We start from the raw sequence: 11,911 nt of genomic DNA on the forward strand, positions 1-11,911 counted from the left end.
TCCTGGCATAACTAATTTGTGTTGGTGGGCATGTCGTGCTCACTTTAAAATTTGGGAACTACAGAAATATTAGGGCTTCAAACGTTTGATGGTGTTGCATGAGGATGTGCTTGCATCGATCCACATGGGCTCGTGCACGACAACGTATGATTGTGATGGTACGGGTTGGGGAGGCAGCTCAGAGTGGCGTTTGTGCTGTTGTAGCACGTTTGGGTTGTCTAAATGCCTGCCATGGACAAGCACAAACTGGCCACGTCTAAGTGTCGTTTGATGCACATGCGCTTGTTTCTAAACAACTACCATAGGTCCTGTTTGGATCCCTAAGATAGTAGCTATCTGCTAATAATTATCTATTTAGGATCCAAACATATAGACAGTGGACTAGATAATTGTTAGTTTGAGCTATAGATAACAACTATCCAACTAGCTGAACCAAATCAGATAATAACTATTAGCTAGATAACTATTATCAGATAGTGAGTCCAAACATGGCCTTGAGAGGTTTGGCCAGATAACGGCATGAAAATCATATGCGTAGGATGGGCAGGAATAAACAGAGAGGAAAAGAAAACCCAATAGATGCCTATTGCATATATATGCACAGCAGCACAGACAGAAAAGGAGGACCTGAATGTAAACCAAGAAGGTGCATATGCATAGATATGCAGAGAATCAGTGAAGCACAGACAAAAAAAAAAGGAGGATCTGAATAAAAAAATAAAAACATGAGGACCTGAATGTAAGCACAGACAAAAAAGGAGAGCATGAACGCTAAAATTTGGGGGTGTTGCGAGAATCGAACTCGCGACCTCTCGCACCCGAAGCGAGAACATACCACTAGACCAAACACCCAACCGATGGTGTTTGTGTCAGTGAAATCTTATTAAACACATAATTTAAATGGCAGCATTGCAACGCAGGACAGGCCATACAGGAGATGACCCGCTTCGTCGGTTCGATGAACCAAACCTAAATTTGTAAGCCAATTTGCACTGATGGGCAAGGCTACAATTATATATACGACCTCTATGTATGTCGTGTGAGTTTGGAACATGCGTGACCCACACACACAGCCAAATTTTTAATTCTGCATGTTCTCTAACACATGATGTGAGATGAACAGCTCCTACCGTTTATGCATGGTGACATACGCCATGAAATAGTCGTCAGTCCATATAAACACGAACCTTCCTCACAACTCAATCCAATCTTTTGTTGAGAGAGAGTAATATCACCACATACAAAATCCCCACCATGTTTAGCCTAAATAGTCGTCGGTCCCATTTAACATTGTGTAAACTTTACATGGTGGTAAGTTGTTTCTATTTAATCGGACTGTTAAACCCATTTAATTGGCCATTCAAACCTTTTAATAAATAGATGATTAGCTAGTCTGAATAATGGCTAAATGGGATGTGACCGTTCATAGCATTTCAGAAACAATAATTAACTGTTTGTTTAGAATATATGATCTTTACTAAGCTAATAGTTCGTTTCTGAAATTAGCATCAACAAAACGAGTGTATATCTAGTAGAGAAAATCTAAAATAAGTGCTCTAGGATGGTCCGGCACTATCTCTGTAATCCTGTAGACCTCCTAGGGCGGACCCGTCAGAAGCGCGTCGTTTGTATGAAACTATTCTACCTTAATTAAAATAATGCGCAAATCTTTTGCGTATTCGAGAAAAAACAAACAGTGGTGTTATCGTATCCATGCTAATTAGGTTGTGTTAGCAGAGATAAAACTGGCAAACTGAGGCGCTTTGTTTTTCCCATCATTTAATTTGCATGGAGAAGAATGCTGAAGCCGGAAATTTTCCATTATCTAAAAAAATCATTTAATTTGCATGGAGAAGAGGATGGTAAAGCTTTTTGAGAAAAAAAGAGGATGGTAAAGATGAGGTCTTCAAGGAAATATCATACCATCAGGTCAATCCATGCCACCAATCTACTCCATAATTTTGTGAATTGACTTGCTCTGGTACAGTACATCAATGGTCAAGCCATGAACTTGCCGAGGACACTGTCCAAAAGTGCAGCGCAAGTGAAGGCACGGTCCAAAAATGTTATAAAATTTAAGCGAAGATGGGAACACAGATTGTCTAACAATCACTGTGTGTACTCTTTCCAATGTATAGACACATCAACTAATAGTGTAGAAAAGAAAAAATCAAATGCACACATCAACTGAGTAAATTTAATAAGGAGCGACGTGAGGAGACGATCTCCTGCACCCATAACACCCAAAAATTAAACTCAACTAAAGTCTAAGACGATAAATAAAGGCCATTCAGTCGCGATGCGAAAACTATATGGCTCTTGATTCTAGTAGCTTTCAAGCATCAAGAATTTATTCCTTGCCTTAAACCGAGCGTTATAATAGAGTTCAAAAGTAGCCAATGTATCTCCTGAAAAGAATTTGAAAGAAAAAGTTTTTGAGCTATCTTTATCAAACACCCGCGTCGTTCCTTGTTATCCAAATTGCACAACAAAAGCAGTGCCCCAGTCAATAAAAGATAATTATGTTAACCAAACGTTGAATAGTTTTAGGTTTGATAAAAAAAATAACAAGTCTTGCTGCCATTCTAATATATGGTATTTTTATTGAGTCTGCTCAATCAATCATTTAAATTATTTGACACGGTCCATAGCTACGGTGACTGGTGACTCATGAAGACGCGAGGTAGGTGGCATGCAAAATTAGCACGAAAGTGCAAAAACGGGTCCATGAAAAGGAACAAGACGGCAACTAGACCTCTAATTGAAAGGTCCATGCATACTCGGCCCGTACGTTGGTTGGTTTCTGGGCTGATAAGCCCGGCTGGTACTGGTTTACTGTGAGAGAAAAAACTGTTGACTGACTGATAAGCTCTGGCTAAAACCAACAAACGAACATGCTATATTTGAGTCTCCGATACGTCTTAGATGCTCATAATCTCTAGTTATTTATTTCTCTATTTCAGCGGTTGATGTCGTATTGACGTGTCTATCGACAAGAAGATACATATGTTTTTTTTTGTTTTTTTTTTGTCAATCTAAGATATGTCGGCAAAGTCCTGTTTAGCAAAAATGAATATGTCCATAAATGTAGAACACGTCAAAGGTAGTAGTAGAAAACCCAAGTTGTGTGTAACATCCAGTCATCCACCAAGCCTACTAGGCGTTGAATCCTAGATAGTCTTCGCATGTGTGTACCAAATTGTCGAAAGTACACTGTCCACGGTAGGTTTCTTGGCTAGTCACGTTTGGTGGTCCAGTGCCAGTGGTGAGGTGACGATATAATTTAATAAGTAAAGGGGAAAAAACCCCAGAAGAAAAATAATAAAAGGAAGTTTCCATGTGTTGGGCAACCAGTTAGCAAACGGCCCACCAGATGGCTACTGCATCTCGTTGCGTCTCTGGCAGCCCACAAACGCACGGGGACGGACAGACATCCTCCTCCAAAGTACATCCAGTCCACCAGTTCTACTGCCGGGATTGGGAAGCTAAGCTTGCCGTGTTTAGATTACAAATTTTATAATTTGGATACTGTAGCATGTTTAGTTTGTATTTGACAAATTTTGTCCGATCATGGACTAACTAGGCTCAAAAGATTCGTCTCGTGATTTATAACCAAACTGTGCAATTAATTATTTTTACCTATATTTAATGCTCTATGTATGCATCCAAAAATTGATGTAATGAAGAGAGAGTGAAAAAACTTGGAATTTGGAGGTGATCTAACCCAGGCCCAGGTACTCGAACAGAAGATCCTAGCTGTACGTTCCTTCTCGTTGGCTTCTCCAGTTCCTTTGTGCCGTTGTTCCCCAGCAAGACGTTAGCTGCTGCTTGCTCTGACCTGACTGAGAGTCGTCTCCTGAAGAGTGGAGGAATGGCCGGCCGGGTGGGGGCTATTGTGGAGCAGATCCTCTTTTGCTTCCGGTTTGGTTTCTGTGAGTCCTTCGTTCCTTCTGTCCCTGTTCTAGCTTTGGTTCTTCAGTTCTTTCAGTTCAAATAGATGGAGCACTAGCTTACGAATGTGGATTCTTTACTTCCACAGCTGCAAGTTCCAAGATCCTCTCCTACTTTTCTGTTTCCTTTCGCATGTTTCACATCTTCCATTCTGAAAACACTCCCTTTATGATGCCTTTCGTGCAGGAGAGGGGCCTCAAGCACAAGCAGATGGGGGATTATTCGATTATGGCATCTCGATTCGTTTCTTGCGGTGGTATGCAATCCAATCCGTGTGCACCCCTCCCCCTCCCTCAGCGCAAAATGCGAGCTTTCCGACATCTAGCTAGCCAAGCTTGCTTGTACAGTCAGTCAGTTAATCACCAGGCTTCACAGGTAAACCGTCGAATCTATGGTGGTGGCGGTGGTGTCCCTCTTTTATTCTCTTCCCTTGTTCTTACTCTCTTCTAACATCCTGCAGTAGAGAGAGGAGGTTTGAGCTCTTTGCCTGGGCTTGGGGACACACAGAAATGGTGGAGATGCGCAGCATCAGGGCTGCTGCCTACTTCTTGCTCTTGTCCTTGCTCGTGTCTCAGAGGCAGCTTGGGTCTTGTGCTTCCATCAACGAACAAGGTGGATGGGCGCAAAGAATTTTTTGGTGGGGCAATATTAAAATAGATGACAGACTATGCATGGATTCGTGCCTAAACAAATTCTACTGGTGCTTTTTTCAGGGAGACCTCTTTTGAGATTTGGAGAGAGCGTAGCAGATGATCCTATTAGATCTTCGTTGAATCGGGGAGTGAGTTGCGCAGATGATGGCAAGGTGGTGGCGTTGTAAGTGCTGTTCTCGTTCAATCTTCAGTTTTCCTCTTCGCTAATATCAGTCCTTAGTAGATTCAGAGTTCAGGGTAAAGTGTCCCTTAGTTTTTTTTTTAGAATTACGCAGTACAACGCAGACGCCCACAACACGCACACACTCACCCCTATGAACACACGTACGCAAACCCTACACCCCTATGAGCACCTTCGAAGGACTGAGCCGGTAGATCTCGAGATTCACAAAGTCACCACGGGCGTCTCGCTATCGACGGGGACGTCGCCTACCACTAAAAGCATAGCGCCGTTAAATCCTGAATAAATCCAAAAAATATGAGCACCCGTGCCAAGTCGAGGACTTGAACCCGGATGGGCAGGTTCCACCACAAGAACCCAACCAACTGATCTATGGTCCCTTAGTTGCAAGAATGTATTGTAAGGGACCATTTGGAATGCAAGAATTTCAAAGGAATCGTATAGGAATTTTACAGGAATCGGTTCAATTTCATAGGTAAAACGCAGGAACAGGGAAATTTCGTGTGTTCTAAACATGGCCTAAGTAGTATGTAGCCAAGCATGTGTAGTTACCCCTTATTTAAACCACTATTGGAACAGGTCCTTGTCTCATTTTGCTATCGCCCACTGTCGTAAGTTTTAGTTTCCACCAGCAGGTATTAGTCAAATCAAACAATTCTAAAGCAAGCTATGCTTGTCAAATGACAGTTTTGACTTATGAACATTTCTTGATGCCCTTTTCCCCCTTCCTCAAACGTGAAAATTTGTGTATGTTTACTTGTTGGGATTCAGGCACAAAGGTAATATTTAAAATAAGAAACAGTGGCAACAAAATTTTAAATATTTTCTTCGCCGTTAACTTTTGTGGACCTAGTAGATTATAAATGGACAAATTCTCGTCGTATTTATGGACCGAAACCTGCAGAGAAGGGTAACATGCAAAATCTGAACTGCTAAGTCAAACTGCCATCAGAAAGTTCATAAAAAAATATGTTTTCAGAAAAAACAATTCTTTCAGATCTATGAAAATAGTGCCATACAAAAATTAACATCACATGATGATCTCTGCAGATTACCCAAGGGTTACAAGTTATCTGGAATTGCCATCTGACTTGCACAAACATACAGAGATTTCAGAGGGCCTATCTTATGAAGCGCTGCAATCATGCAGGAAAACCTTAACAAAGTCAGTCCTTGTTTCTTTCTTTTACTACATGTAGTTTCCTAACCGTACATAACAACTTCACCACAAAGTCCATTTCTTAGCCTATGTTGAATTATCCATCCATGACGCTAATGGTAAACAGCGCAATCAGGGGTGTTGTCCAGAGACGACTCCAAAGCCCAGAAGCAAAGGCACATCATGTTGATCCTTCATCTCCATCCAAGTCTTTACCTCGCTGGGCAATCTACATAATAGCCATCGGTGGAGCACTTGTCGTTGTGGCTGTAGCTGCTGTCATTGCGTATCTACTCTTTTCTCGTCGAAAGAAGGATACACTGTCATGCCATGGTCTACTGGACTCAGTGGACCACTCAGTAAAGCCTTCGTGGCAGGTCAGTCTCTCACCATCAGGAGCTTATGGGTTAACCAAATGGGCACATTTCATCAGACTAGCATACATAAATTTCATCAGGTTGCTTGCATATAAATTGGCTTTATTTGCAGCATGGCAATTACTTATGTGATGTTGTACATACTGTGTGTTCAGGTGTTCCTTCTCTTGGAAGGGCAGAGCTACAGGCAGCCTGTGAGGACTTCATCAACGTGATCGGCTCCTCGCCCGACTGCACGCTGTACAAGGGAACTCTATCAAGCGGAGTCGAAAGCAGTAGTCTCCACTTCAGTTAACTCTGCCAAGATTGGACCGACAGGTCTGAGGAGCAATTCAAGAACAAGGTTATTACGCAATGTGCAAAGCTATGGTCAAGTCAACTAGTTTTTTTCACTGTTGTAGTGTTGTGTCTTATCTTACTGAACATTAACCGCTCCTGTTTCAGATATCTGTGCTGTCAAGAGTGAACCATAAGAACCTGATGAACTTGCTTGGTTTACTGCACATGCGACGAGCCGTTAACAAGAATGATGGTCTTCGAGTACGCTCCGTGCGGTTCCCTCTTCGAGCATCTGCATAGTGAGTGCCCTCCCCACCTCTGCATCTCGATGCCTAGAGAAATACAGTAACGTTCTTGCCTTTTGCTGATAATGAAAGACAGCAATGGTGCTAACTGTTTTTTTCTGAATCCCATTCAACTGTTAGGTGTGCTTTGATTGATATCTGAAAACACATGCCTGTTGGCTGCAATGATTGATTGCTAGCTAGCTAACAGAATAATTCCTCCTGCTGTGCAGTTAGAGAAGCTGAAGATTTGGACTGGCCTGCACGGCTGCGCATCATCATGGGAGTAGCATACTGCCTGGAGCACATGATCCAGCTCGACCCTCCAGTGACGCCACCGACCCTGAGCTCCTCGTCCATCTACCTCACAGAGGACTACGCGGCCCAAGATCTACGACGCCGAGTTCTGGAAGGAGGACGGCAAGGATGCACATGATCTCTGACAAGCAGCAGGATGACATCGTGTACAGGTTCGGCATCCTGCTGCTGGAGGTGATCTCCGGCGGCTGCCATTCTCCGAGGACCACGGCCTGCTCGTCCTCTGGGCGTCCAGCTACCTGGACGGCAAGAGGCCGCTGTGCGGGATGGTTGACCCGACGGTGAGGTCGGCCGTGCCCGACAAAGATTTAGAGGCGCTACGTGACGTCGTGGGGCTGTGCGTGGCGCTCGGCGACAGGGAGAAGAGACCGGCCATGGGCGAGGTTGCGAGAGCGTTGAGAGGCGTCACCGGGCTGTTGCCGGAGCAGGCGACGCCGAGGGATAACCCGCTGTGGTGGGCCGAGCTGGAGATTGCCTCGGCGGTGGAGTCGGAGTCTGAGTGAAGTTCAGAGCCGAACGTGAACTGAATTTTCTGGTTCTGTTTTTCCCCATTTTCTTCTGTAGTGTGTCTATTTTTTATAGCAAGAGATGTCACTGTAATTATAGTACGTACAAATATCAATATCTTTTGAATGGGTGCGTTGTGCTCATGGGGAAAATATTCATTGCAAAACACATCTTGGATAGAATTGTGAAAACTCTCGAGGAAAATACTAAGTAGTTTTCAACAGATTAAAAACGATGCACATCCATAGTGTATCTATCGATTAGATTGTCACAGAATTTGAGACTCAACTTAATCTAATAAAGTTCATACAAAACAATAGATTTCAGATTAATATATATACATTGGAACGAGAAAATGATGATTTTGCCATTATAAAAGGTGGGCTTCGCTCTTTTGCCATCCCGCAAAAGGGATTCGTCCGTTTACCATTATCAAACGAGCCACGCCCGTTAGAATGCCCTGCGATGGATTTATTGCCAAATTTAATATTTTTTTTGCCGCGACATCTTTTCTTTCCAGTTTTGCCCCTGGCTGAACACCTTTGTTCCTTTTTCATTCACGGTCTCACGGAGAGCACGGACGGGAGAGAGACGAGACAGATCATGCACTACAGTCCTCTCCCCTGGTAAATATCATAACATCACATGTGTTATCCTGCAATGTTAGGATAAATTGTGCCAATATCCATACAGGGCCGATTTTGATCATGCACCACAGTCCTCTCCCCTGGTAAATAGTCATCTATTAAATGGCTACCCCTATTGTATCAATTTCTCAGTCCTCTCCAAGTATCATCGTTTCGTTGACCGCAACCTTTCGTGATTGCCTTCCATGCCTTTCAGCCTCCTCATCATCGGCCATAAACCCTAACAATTCATGCATCACCTCATCAACGATCTATATTCTTCCCTTTTCATCTCACGACTTTCCTCGATGCGTAGTGATATCCCAATCAACAAGAGGTGTCAGCAGTTGCTGTGCAGGAGGTTCTACCACTGCTAAGCTAAGATCAGGCTCCCCATCGAGCCTAGTACAGAAAAAAGGTGGCACAGTTAAATTACCACCACATCTACACTAATCGAGACTAATCTACACGCTTGGACACACTTAGATTACCACCACAGCAAAAAAGTGTACCCTTGGATGAGATCTGGCCAGTTCTTGTCCATCCAGTGTTGAATGATTAGGCAATTTATAGATCAAATAGCATAAATACTGGTGTAAGCATAGCTTGTACACCAGTCAGATTAAATAGCATAAATACTGGTTAAGCATAGCTCGTGCACCAGTCAGATTTAAATAGCATAAATACTGGTGTAAGTATAGCTTGTACACCAGAGACATTGGATCACGAGGTGTATACCTTCGACCGCAAAGAGAGACGACATCGCTGGTGATTGGAGATGCAGATGGTGACGCCGGTGGTGGTGGTGACGACAGGTCGTTGATGAGCAATGGAAGAAGAGCTTGGAGCAGCTGACGATGAATACATCAAAATATAGTGCCACCTGACTTGGATGGAAGACGCCCCGTCGTGGAAGTCGGGAGCAGTCGCGGAAGAGCGCTTCCCAAAAACCGTATTCGTCCTCTCCCGGTGCAGTATCATAAGGACGAGGGTTCCGTATATATATATAGGAAAAAGTCTACTTCACCCCCACCTTTCATACTTGGTTGTAACACCTCGGGTGTTTAAAATACTAAAACCTGACATATCATCATATGCATTGCAAAGCATTTGGCATTTGGTGAAAACTTTGAGATGCATACACTAAATGAGTTTATATTCATGTGGTATGTGTTGAATTGTATTGTTTGACTTAAATTTAAAGTTTGTTTGGATTTTTGAATTTTTCGAGAAAACCCCGATTTTCAGCATTTAAATCCTACCCTGAAAATCCATTTAAAAATCTAAGCATATTTTGGGGTTGATCCCAAAAGCAAAAGTGTAGAGCTTGGCAAGTTAAGCAAAGTTTGTTTTTGGAGTTTTTCAAGTTGTTTAGAAAATTTTTGAGTAATTCAAAAAAGGCGTAATTCGTTAAATTTCCCTATTTGAATTCAAAAGTTCATTTCAAAATCTAGACCGAATTAGGAGATGGTTATAAAAGCAAAGTTGTAGAACTTTTGATTTTGAACAACTTTTATTTTTGGAGATTTTTGAGTTGTTATACAAATTTGGGAGTAATTTGAATTTGAAACCGAATGGCAATTCTGTAATTTGGATGAACAGTGTCCACCGCCGAAGCTACATGGCCGGCGACCGTCTTCGACGTTCCAGGCGCGCGCGTGGCGGCCTTGGCTTCGCGCTGGCGTGGGAAAGGTGTCGCCGTGGCTTCTCCTTGCTTCCTTGGCCGCCCTATAAAGCTCCGACGCCGCCGTCGTCGTCGTTTCTCTCCCTTCTCTGTTTTTCCCGTCACCACCGCCGCAGCTCCGTCGAGCTCTCGCCGTCGACTTAGCGCCGTTGCCGCCTCGGCAACGCATGCTCCAGCTCCGCCGTAACCTTGTGCATCCAGCTAACCCCTCAAATTAGTCTGATTTCGCCGGGAAACGCCGCGCAACGTACTTCTTCCTCGCGGCCGGCGAACTCACCCGAGATTCCGTTTCTCCGTGGCCAGAGCCCGTCGGTGAGCCATTGCCCTTGATTGGTGTACCTTTGGTTTCGTCTCGATGATGTAGTACTTAATCCATAGCTGGTTGCTCATTTTGACCACTGCAGTCGCCGGTACACCATCACCGACGACGTTTTGCTCCGCCGTGATCACCGCGATCGTCGTCACGCCTCTCCGTTGCTTCTCAGGCTCGGCCAGTGACTCCAGTGTGTTCGGGGTGAGCTCCTGGTTCTACCCAAGTTGTTTGTTTCATCATTACCGAGCTCCTATCGCCGGCGTAGCATGGCCGTGCCGTCGTGTCCGCCATGGCCGCCGTGGTGCTTGGTCCAGTTAGTGTCGAGGCCCGATTGTGCCACCAATCGACGCGTAGAGATGTAGGGGTCATTTCAGTACCTTGGTCGTCGCCGTTGAGCTCGCCGTCGGCGAGTTTTCGCCGGTCAGCGCGCGTGTCGCCGTGGTCAAAGCGCGAGGTAGAAGATGACAAGTGGGACCCGGTTGTCAGTGACTCAGCGTTCTAAGTGGATTTTCTATTTTTCAGAATTAAATGAATAGTGCTGTAATTTGTTATTTTTGTGTAGAATTATTTAGAGCTCCAAAAATTATGAAAATTTTTGTGTGAATTCTCCATGATGTATATTATATAACAAAAATTTGAAATATTGATTTCCAGTATTTTTGGGGTATGATAAAATTGCTCAATTAATTAATAAATGACTTTCCATGATTTTTCTAGGCTTATTTACTTGTCCAAAAATTATGAAATTTGTTTTGTTACTTAGTTATCATGTAATGAACATTTGCTAAAATTTTGAGCTCAATAAGAATAAATTGATTTATTTCATAATTTTGAATTAAATAATTAATTCATAAAAGCAAATAGTAACCTTTGATGATTTAGGTTTTGTTTGAAATTTTGGATTGAGTGATGACCTTGGGTCATTTGTTGATAATGATCCTTGGCAGTTGATGTACGTGTTACGAAAAAGATTTAGTTTGTTGACTTGCAACTGTACCGCGAAGGAAAGTTGTATTCAAATTCTTAATTTTTGTATCCATCATCGAGCATCATGTTTCGTATTCCGCATCATGTTAAACATGGCATTGTTATTACGTGTAGTGAACGAAGGTGAACACGTGGTAGTTAATCAAGTTGTTGAGGAGGTTAATCCGTCTGTTGAGGTCGGATCGAATACTTGTGAAACGACGCAGGAGCCGGACTTTTCCGTCAACGAAGGCAAGCCCCGGATGCATACAACCCTACCTTGTGTTTTACAAATTAATTTTGCTTTTGCTTTTCGTTACTGCATTAAGTGAGTAGGAGTTAAGTAAGAGCCTAATTGGTGCATTACCATCCTTGTTATTCCATATTTACCATATTACCAGTTTTTAAACTCGTATATGCCTAGTTTTGCTTAGCTATGCGTAGAACGATGAAAGTCGGGTGATTACCTGCCACCTGCAAGTTTTAAATGGAACATTGGTTAATTATGTTAGCATGTGATATGGGAATGTGGAGTAATAAATCTAGACCGGGCGGACTCGGAGTGTGTGAGCCACAAGACATGGAGGTCTTGTGAGCGGGTTCTTTCCACCTG

The 11,911-nt window shown here is 43.2% G+C and overlaps 1 long non-coding RNA gene and 1 pseudogene across 1 annotated transcript; both read left to right on the forward strand.

Moving 5' to 3' along the window:
* The first annotated feature begins 3,744 nt into the window (after positions 1-3,744).
* Positions 3,745-7,742, forward strand: LOC136481324 (protein MALE DISCOVERER 2-like; annotated as a pseudogene).
* A 2,491-nt stretch (positions 7,743-10,233) lies between these two features.
* Positions 10,234-10,936, forward strand: LOC136481325 (uncharacterized). The gene is made up of 2 exons (XR_010764672.1): positions 10,234-10,331; positions 10,424-10,936. It is a non-coding gene; the product is annotated as an uncharacterized lncRNA (long non-coding RNA).
* The last annotated feature ends 975 nt before the right edge of the window (positions 10,937-11,911 follow it).

This window comes from Miscanthus floridulus, chromosome 9 (genome assembly GCF_019320115.1).
Source record: "Miscanthus floridulus cultivar M001 chromosome 9, ASM1932011v1, whole genome shotgun sequence".
Classification (NCBI taxonomy): domain Eukaryota; kingdom Viridiplantae; phylum Streptophyta; class Magnoliopsida; order Poales; family Poaceae; genus Miscanthus; species Miscanthus floridulus.